Genomic DNA, 11,214 nt, shown 5'->3' on the forward strand with positions numbered 1-11,214 from the left:
TTAAAAGTAAAAATTTGTAACTTTTGAAGTTTATGTTTTAAAGTTTAAAATTTTGTTTGTAAACATTCTACTATGTAATGTCATTTTTTGTAAGTCCATGTCTTTCAATATTATGTTTTCGTTTGAATATGACTTACAATTTTAAATTACATTGCTGTCTTAAAATACATATTAAAAAAATGTTATCGTTTGAAACTATATATACGTTTACTTGGACGGTTTTTTATATTTCTGCAAGTGTAATACACGAGTCAATAACCTAGTTTAGATTAAACCATGTCGTCGGAAATAGCGGAATGGTGTCCGGATTAAATGAAGGCTTTAAAACCCGAATTAAATTTTCATAATGGCGGCGAAATGCTCGGGTAACAGTTTCAAGTCAACACGGGAAGTTAATTTGATTGATCGATTGTTAATTTGATGTTTAATGCTCACCGGAATCCGAACCGCGTCGTCGGAAAATGGTAACCAGGAAAATACGAGGATGATGACTTTTTTTCTTTTATAAATATTTCTCTTTACACCTTGTACTTTATTTAATTACAACAAGGCCCCTTCGCTTTTATAAAACTAGAATAAGAGTTAGTTTAATTATTTACTTACTTTTTTTTTCTAACCTATAATAAACTTTATCTGACGTTAACGAACTCGATGTCTTGATACAAATGAAATAATGATACTAATAGTAACAAACATTGGAAATGCTACATAGATGGTACTTTTTAGTATCCGTTTACGATTAATGAAACTACGAGCGACGCGCAACAACTAAATAAAAAAACGTCATTTTTATTAAAAACAAGGATTTGAATAAACAAAAATTTAAACGGGCCAGGTTTTCGAGTTCGAAAATTGAGGAATGTTACAAAGGGAAATGATTCTCGCTTTTTCATGGATGAGTTTTCATACAAACTAATTTCAACCATTAATGTAACTAAGACAAGTGACTCGAGATGGGCTCGTTAAACACTCGAATCAAATTGAGCTTTAATCAAGCTTAAGTTTGAGTGCTAGCCCGAACATCAGTAATCAAGCTCGAGTAGACTTGTGGTTATAAACTAGCCTATTATTTAGAATATGCTGTATATATTAAAAAGTTACATTTATGAATATATTTAAAAATAGCTACAAATGTAAACTAACTAATAAAAGAAAATTTTTAAAGTAAGCAACTGCATTAAAATTCTTCATAAAATATAAAATAGGCGTTGCCTTTTTGGTTTTTAAAAATACGCAAATCTAAAAAGATCTAAGTTGTGTGTTTATAGTCATGTATTAGACTTTTTGGGTGATCATGTCGTTCTCGGGTAAGGGTATCGAGTTGCTCGGTTTAACCGGCAATATCGGCATAAAAGGATCGACACCGAAAGTATCCATCCAAAATTGGCTTTGTGAAACCGATTGTAGTTGTGTTGCATTGACCAGTTGGTTAACTAGAAGATCTAATGTATACATGCTTGGAGTTGAGCCCTTGTCCTCTTGGAAGTGTTCACGAGAATGAGTCACGTACTTTGGGTTCAATAACAAGTGACAAACTTTAATCACTTTGAATGGGTTTAAAAAAAAATCATTTATTAGCAATTAAGTTTTCGAAGTGTCATGATAAAATCAGTCAATTGTTATTTAGAGAAACACGATTGAACTTTAATAATATGTTCCAATATGTAGCGATACCAGTTATTTGGTAGGTGTAGGTCATTGGGTGATTTTCTACTTACACGTAATTATTTATATTGAAATCAAAAATTGTAATATAAATCAGAGTGGCGCGCCCATAACCCACAGGTCCCAGGATCGAAACCTGGCTCTGATATTCGGAGAAGGCTTCCATTTAACTTTTTGGTTCGTCATCACTCTTAATTTCTTTTCTCTTTTTACCCCTGAACTCTTTCTGGGTGGGTTTCTGTTATTTTGAACTTCTTTCCTGGAACATGATGGATTGATGGCAATTGGTAGCTTGCCACTTAACGTAGTTGTTGGGCTTATATCGTTTATAACAACACATTTTCTTGTTTTGGTGACTCTTATAGTCTTATTGTTTTCGTTATTAGTTGCCTAGTAAATGTAAAGTTTAGTTACTCTGATATGTAATAAAAGTAATAATTTAATATTTTGCTTTAACAAAATATTTTAATCAAAGTATTCTTTTATTAATTAAATAACTAACTAAACATCAAGACATAAGAAAATTTCGGGAAACCATGAAGAATGTATATAATTAAAAGACAAAGTAATTACATAGATGGTCTAAGTGGTTTAAAAGTAACATGTTTAGGGTATGAGATTTTAAATTTATAACAACTCTGTGGTTGAAGAATAACGTTCATTAACTTTAAATAAAATGATCAATATACTTTTTTTTTAAACTGAGGAACCATTTATGTAATTACATTAATAGAGTTCCTATTTATTTAATATTATTAAAGTTCTTCAACCTGTTTAACGACATTTTATATATATATTCTATTTAAATCACTTAGCTTAAAAAAATAAAATAAATTATGCAAACGACACAGAAATTTCCATGTGTTCCTCTAGCTGAAGTTTGCTTGAAATTGAAAAAACAAAAAAAAAATATATCAAACGAAATCTACATGGTACCATTTTAAAAAAGTAAGTGTTTTTAGTTGATTAAATAATGGTATTATATTTGTTAAATGTATATATAGGTTTGGCTCAAATACAAAATATAAATTAAATTAGCGTGCTAAATGTGCGAATCAAATAATGTAATTATATATATAAGTAGTGTAATTACATTGTATACAAAACAACTAATTACACTACTTGTGTATATAACTACATTATTTAATTAGCATGTTCGGTACAATTTTTTAATTTATATGTTAATCTATATTATAATAAACAAAAACTTTTTTATGTCACTTGGCACTTATTTGGGTCATATTTGTGCCACTTGGCATTTTTCTTATTTAATCATTAAAAACCTTTTCTTTTTATTTAAAAAGATAATAATCAAGATTCCATAATTTGAAAAAAAAAATTGGTTTCCATAAAAAGCGTAACAAACTTTGTAACTTTTCTTGCATTCCTAAATCAAATCCCACGCCAAAAATAAGTTTCTCCCTAAATCATATCCGACTAAAAAAATATTAGGGTTTAATGATTTCTCCAAAACTGAATAATATAGTTGTACGGTTTACAATTTGTGTTTGATTTTGCTCGATGATACGCTCGTCGAAAACTTTATAACGATGGTAATTTCATTCTGGAGCTAATTATATATATATATATATATATATATATATATATATATAGGATTATGTTCATTTTAGAAGTATTCTTATTATAAGAAGTGCGAGAAGTCATTCTAGTCAATCATATAATTTTCTTTTTATTTTATGTTTAATTAATTACTAGGGCATATTAGTAAAGTTTACATAATTTGTTTTTGGTAACTAATAAATAAGTTAGGAGTTTCAGACATAATTTTCTTTTTATCTTTTTTTATATTATATTGATTGTTAATTTTTTATTATTTCAAAATTTTTTTTCACAAATTCAGTTCTTTATATTAAAATAAGAAAAACTTATTCCGAATAATTATCCCTAGACATTAAAAATACACGCTACACGTCAATGCTAATAACATATCCTATACACATAATACAACATATCCTACACAATAAAAATACATGCTACACATCAATCTTAACAATATATCCTACACATCATATAACATATCCTCACATCATAAAACATATCCTACACATTAAGCAACACATTTTACACGTCATACAACATATCCTACACATAAACCTATTTACATTTTATTTACAATTTATCAATAAACAAATCTACATCTTTTTTTATTTTATTTTTAATTTTAATATTTTTATATAAATTATACATACACACTTCAAAACACCACCTACACAATACATAAATGAACCAACACACGATACAAAAATTACACATACACAATTCAAAGTATCACCTCCACAGTACATATATGAACCTACACATTAATTAAATGAACCTACACGTGATAAAAGATACACATACATAATTCAAAAATACACATATACAATACATATATGAACCTACAAAGTATAAAAATGAGCCTACACACGATAAAAATTAGAACTATACTATTTGAAATACCACCTACAAGGTACATATATGAACTTACATATTACATAAATGAACCTACGCGATAAAAATTACATTTACACAATTCAAAATACCACAAATACAATACCTACATGAACCTACATAGTACATAAATGAACCTACACACGAAAAAAATAGACATACACAATTTGAAATACCACATACACTAACAAAATAATATGTAACTTTTAACATAATCATTTTTAAATTATGAATTTAATTAGTAAATTAATTAATTAATTATGAACTAATTAATTCCTAAATAATGTAACTTTAACATATTGTTGGTCAACATTTTTTATGAATATTGAAGAACGTGTTAGCTTGTATAAACTAGAAAACGTATGGTGAAACCACAAATTTATTTGGTAATAAAAAGTTTTGGTAATATAGATTATATGATTTTTTTTACAGGTTGTGATAACTTCTTGCGATCTTAAATTATTAGAATATTTTATTTGAGAGATGATGTAGTTAAAATTTAGGAATGTAATAATGAAATGTAAGTTACAAATGTGGAATCTACAAAGCAAAATACCAACATACCGTTTTTGTTTGAAACTCCATTAATTTTCATTAAGATGTTGAAACTCATAATTACACTATTACTATTTTGATTGTAGACCATAGATCAATCATCATCAATGGTTATGATTAACTTCTCGCACTTCTCGCTATAAAATCACTTCTCGCAAGATCCATCCTCTCTCTCTCTCTCTCTATATATATATATATATATAGGATTGGATTTATTTCAGAAGTATTTTTAGTGTGAGAAATGCGAGAAAAAATTCTGGCCAATCATAAGTTTTATTTTTAATTTTGGATTATTTAATTGTAGAAATATATTAGTAAAAAGTTTAGGAGGTTCTTTTGGTAATTAATACTATTTAATGTTAAGTTACAAATGATTATACATCTATTTTTATTTTTTAATTTGATTTAATCTTAAACAATTCATAAAACAAAACCATCATACTCATACTATAAAAAATATAAATATATTAACCATCATAAAAACAAATACCTACACAAATCATAATATTAACCTACACATACAAAAACTAGTTCATGTTATCACCTACACAGATCACAATATTTATATACATGCACATAAACCTACACAAATCACAATAATAACCTACATATACAAATTTACTTCATGTTATATTAACCTACACAAACAAACCTTGTTCATGATATCACATACAATTAATAGTATTAACCTAAACTTGTAAAATATTTGCAATGTAGGAACACATCGTATTTTTTTATAATTTTAATATTTTATAATCTATCTTTATTGTGTTGGCAAATATGAGTTATGTGTAGATGAATATTATTTATATGTAAGTGAAAATAAAATGAACTAGCAAGCTGTGTAGGTGAATACAATATATGTGTAGGTAAATATTAGTTATGTGTTGGTGAAAAATAAAAGAAACAAAATTAGTGTAGGAGAAAATAAGTTGTGTTGGTAAATACGATTTACATTTTGATAAAAATAAAAATAACTAACAGTTTGTATAATTGAATATGAGCTATGTGTAGATTATTATGTTACTTGTGTAGGTGATCAATTTAATACAATTCACCTACATATACATTTTTTTATATGTTGGTAGTAGATAATTCAAATTTGTAACTTTCTACAAGAATTAATACGGAGAATATTTTAGGAGTAATTAGAGGAATTAATGCATTGAACAAATCAGAGATAATCAATGGTTGAGATCGACTTCTCGTACTTCTCGCTATAATATCACTTCTCGCATGATCCATACTTCTCACTATAACTTGACTTATCGCATGAACCATCCCCTATATATATATATAGGGTTAGGTTAAAATAAAAACCTACTTGAGTTGTGAAAACTCTAAAAACTCATTCTCAACCACAAGTTTTTAATTAAAGTTTAAATCTTGTGGTCCACAATTAAAGTTAATAAAAAATGTAAAAGTTTATTTACATTTTCTCTCTCCTGAAAACACATATAAAAATTACTAAAAAAATGTAAAAAAAATAGCAAAACATTTTTTTTATGTTTTCGATGATTTGTATTAAAAGTAACAACATATATTACATGTAACAAAAAAAACGATGTTACATAGGGTTTTCATTGATTTTCTTAACTCAAAAGGGTTTTCAAACTATACTTCTCCTATATATATATATATATATAAAATCTGTTATTGTGTCTTGTGATTTGAATGTTGTAATATGATAGATGCCTTGAGCTTAACTTCTATGAGGCTTTTTAGTGTTAACTGAGTACGTAAGAAATTGAAGACTGTTACAATAAACTTTGCATCATATATATTCAAGATTTCATTTATAGAAGTGAAAAATTATTTGAAGGATTTTATGTTTTCTACTTTTGTTTTAGGGATTTTCTAACATGTGTCCTAAGGACACATGTAAGAAGCATTTATTATGTGAATATTCTTATTGAAAGTACAATTGCATATTAATTACATCAATCTTACAATAACTTTTATTATTCCCTTCTAAATTTTCCTTTCATTCATGACTATTAAATAGAATTTTTCTAATTTCTTCTAAAATTAGTCTTTCATTACTTTTAATTTTCCACAAACGTCAATCACTTTAATTGCCATCATAATTGCATCTTTACAAAAGTATACACTGCATCATGCACCTGGGTTGTTTAAAATGGCGAAGTTATTTTGTAAAACGGAGAAAGCTAGTCATCATCGAAGTAAGTTACTTTTTGCTAGTGTCTATCGTACACGTGTTAATTGTGTAAATCTTCTCTTTTGATGGAACTCAAATGTGATTCATAATTTTAAAATAGTAAATTATTATTATTATTATTAGTGATAGTTAGAGTGTTTACGGTTTGGTTTAAAACCGTAAAACCATCAGTTTGATCTCATAGTCGTTTTTTGAAATTAACGTTTAGTCAGTCGGTTTCAATCATTCCAAATCGTAATAAACAGTTTGGTTTATGATTTATGCAGAAAACCGGCTGTAAAACCCGGATCAGACCGTAACCCTTACATTATATTTTAACTGCCTAGATGTTTCCTATACATATAAAACCACTAGACGGGTACCTGCGCAATGTGACGGGGAGCAAAACTTCTAGTAATCATGTAACAGTTATGGATGTTCACGGTTCTTTTGAAACCTTGAAAACCTTTAAACCAATCATCACTTTTGGTCAACCGGTTTTTGAATGTTCAAACTATAGCAAACGGTTTGCTTAACAGATTATATCGAAAATCGGCCATATAAAATCGGACCAGACGGTAAACTTAATATTGAAACTCAATGCGTGAAACCAAATGATTAGTAACGATCCAGTTTAAATTTTCTACGGTTCACTTTCGGTTTTCAATGACAAAAAATCGAACCAACGGTTTGGCTCATGGTTTAACTTAGTAACCATTAAAAGTGAACAGTGAACGCCCATACGTAACATGCTAATTTTTTTAATTGAAAAAAACTATAGCAGTGCCATACCCAAATTAAAGACAATAAAAAGCTCATTTTTTTGATGCAGTTTTTTTAAATATTAACGTATGAAAAAAGTTACGGTCGTTGGAAAATCTTTGATGGGAAGTTAGTTTGCAATTAAAATTAAAAGGAATATATGGGTAAAGATTAAAGGTCCAAAGTTATAACTATTTTTTAAATTTACAAAAAAGTTTAGTAGACAATATTATAACTATTTCTAAACATATTTTCTAATGAACAAGTTTATTCTTATCTCACATGTTATATAAGTTGTATCTTATGTATTACAAGTTGTAAATTGTTTAAAAAGTAAGTGTTTTAATTTGCTTATCAATGATGTATTACATATAGTATAGAAATGTGTAGTATGCTTAATTATTTATAGTCCATTTTAATTTACTTTCACACATTTTTTTAAATGATCTCAAGCTATATACTTGTAACGCCCGTTAATTTCCGACAAAATGTTTAATCTTGTAGTGTTATGTACACCTTTCGGGCTTGACCCGGCATTCTCCCGGGAGCTCCTTGCAAACCTCGTAAACGTTCTCACTTAAATTTCCACCCAAGTTGCTACATACTTCAATTTGGAGGGACTTGGATGTAACTATTTTATATCATAAAACAAAAGAAAACTCAAACCCTAAACCTATTTGCAGCCGTCGGACCTGGACCCCCCCTGCTCGTTTTTCTTCTGCCTAGCCAAGTTTCAGCCGTGAAAACTTCAATTCAAGGTCGGTTTTATGATTCCCCATGTCTTTTACACCTTAATTGATCATATGAACGCGCTTATTGGTCGTTAAGATTGAGTTTTGATGATAACAGCTTGCTGACATATTCGTATACGTTTATTGTAGGGTCTGTAACGCGATGTTAATCCACTGTTTTTGATCGATTCTTGATTCCATGATGTTCTACTTTGAGTCTAGTTTCCAGAAAGGTATAATACGTAATTTTTGGACGAGATTTGAATAGTTTTTATGAATTTATAAAATCGAGTGTCAAAGCTGATGCGGGATGACGGATTCTGGTCTGTCTTCCCGACATCATAACCTTTTTTCGACAAGTCTAAATTGGTTGGTTCCACTTCTGGAAGTTAATATTTTGAGTTAGGAACCAAACCCAATTGGAATCGTTTAATTTGGCTGGGTAATGAATTTTATAAAAATAAAACCATTTTGTTGCGCAGCTGAAATAGCTTCACATACCTTTCTGTGTTAGAAGAATTTTTATGATTTTTGTGTCAACTAGAAAAATATAATAAAAATATTTTTATAAACTTAAGATATTTATGTAACACTGGTAAAAATTTAATAATTTAATTCCATGGTCTTCCTATGTAATAAAATACATCTCTGCATGCTAAAATCTGCATGTTTTATTCGTATTGATCAATAAGTTCGTTTTAGGCTTAACCGGTGGCTGCCCTTTCTCGCATCTTTCGGGGCTGTTATAATTGAAGTTCGTACTCCGTCATATTCTTAGGTATGTCAATTACAATATACTAAAATTTCATGGCCAATTGAGGTGTTTAGGTCGGTCAATCGATTTTAGTTCGAAAACTTGGGTTTATCGGGTGTAGGATTGGCAATTGTTGAGTTTGACGCGTTAAACGATCGGATGACCGACCGAATCAGTTTGTACAGCCCTAGGGGAGTTTAAGGGATATGGGAAAATTATATTTTTGATGCACGGGGCTGTTGGGGTTAGTGCTTCGTCAATCGAGTCGGCGGTGCGTGAATTTTCGTTTAAACGTTAAAGTAAGAGTTGTAAAAAGGAACCGTCAACCCTATCAACTCGGGTGACAATATCTTGATGAATGAAAAGATTTAAAATGGAATTTGGTCCATTCGGGGCTGATTCGTTTAACAAATGGTTTTAAGGTTTATTTCGCGCGCATTCGACCCGATTTGATTATCATTGGGCCATGGGCCAAGTGTTGGGCCTTGGGCCAAGTTGTTGGGCCTTGGGCCAAGTTTTGGGCCTTGGGCTAAAGTGTTGGGCCTTGGGCCAAAGTGTTGGGCCTTGGGCCAAGTTGTTGGGCTTGAACGGCCCATTAGGCTAGAGTGTTCTTACAGTCTAGTTTAGTAACGCGTTGTGTATAATTTACAGGCCCTTGCTTGTAATTGTGCACTTAGGGATTTCCTAGCTCATTGCAGGTGTTCGGTTGATTCAGGTGAGTTCATGATGCCCTTTTTACTCTTTTACGTTTTGGGCTAGCATACACACCGAAGTACAATTTTAAACGATTTTACTCGTTACAATGATTTGAATAGTTTTACATGGTCTCACTCGTGATGGTGCATTTTGAAAGCTATATTTGAATTATTTTATATGCCTTAGGATATTTTAGACTCGTTCATGGTCTTGTGTCCTTAAGGTTACATACACTATTGATGGTCTAGACTCGAGGACGTTAGCAGACTTGGTAGTAATTGAATATGAGTAGACCTATCTACTTAGTTCCCGTATGGGATGATATATATATATATATATTTATGTAGGAATATATATATGTATGTATATATGGAGGTATGTATGTACGTATGAGGATGTGTACCTTATAGCCTACGATTGTGTAATGATATTTAGTTTCTCGTGACTAAGAATGATGTATGTAGGCTTATTGTTGTGTGTGTGCATGGTGATTCACGGCCGAGCCAAATATATTACTCGGGTTGTATACGTGGTGAAGAGGCCCGTGTGACGTGATCATCATTTTGGCGGGTCAAATATATTACTCGGGTTTTAAAATCCCGTGGTGAAGAGGCCCGTTGGATGTTGAGCCGTGATCGGGTCAAATATATTACTCGGGTTGTACCCGTGGTGAAGAGGCCCGTATTACGTGCTTGGATGTATGAGCCGGGATCGGGTCAAATATATTACTCGGGTTGCACCCGTGGTGAAGAGGCCCGTACCCCGTGCTTGGATGTATGAGCCGAGATCGGGTCAAATATATTACTCGGGTTGTACCCGTGGTGGAGAGGCCCGTATCTCGTGCTCGGATGTATAAGCTGTGACCGAGTCAAATATATTACTCGGGTTTGACTCGTGGTGGAGAGGCTCGTGTCACATGCTTAGGTCTTACCGCGTCCGGGTCAAATATATTACTCGAGTCTTGACTCGTGGTGGAGAGGTCCGTGTACGTGTGTTCGATGATGATTGTATTACTTGGTGAATTATATATATAATTTATTTTATTTATACCTTCTCTATTGTTTATAACTATAGCTTTGAAATAAAGTATGAATTATTATTTATGAAAACTTGAACTCACTCAGCTCAAGCTGAATTTGTGTGTATGTTAGATTGACTTTCAGGTTGAGGATTAGAGATTTCCGCTTGGACGTGCTAGAGACTACTCGGACGGTTGAAGGCACATCTAGTCGAAGAATTAATAACGCAAACTGTTTCTTTTAAATTATTACTATATGTAGTTAAATTTTGATTTTGGTCACCTTCCCGGGTTTTGGGAATTTTGATGTTATCTATTCCGCTGTTTACTACTCTGAAACGATTTTAATGAGATGAAGATTTCAAATAAAACGAATATTTTATTTACATTTGATTTTTGCACACTTGCACCCGTGTTTGGGATT

This window comes from Bidens hawaiensis, unplaced genomic scaffold, assembly GCF_021521415.1.
Source record: "Bidens hawaiensis isolate Kalapana, Puna unplaced genomic scaffold, B.hawaiensis_p1.1 tig00022670_1, whole genome shotgun sequence".
NCBI classification, from domain to species: Eukaryota; Viridiplantae; Streptophyta; class Magnoliopsida; order Asterales; family Asteraceae; genus Bidens; species Bidens hawaiensis.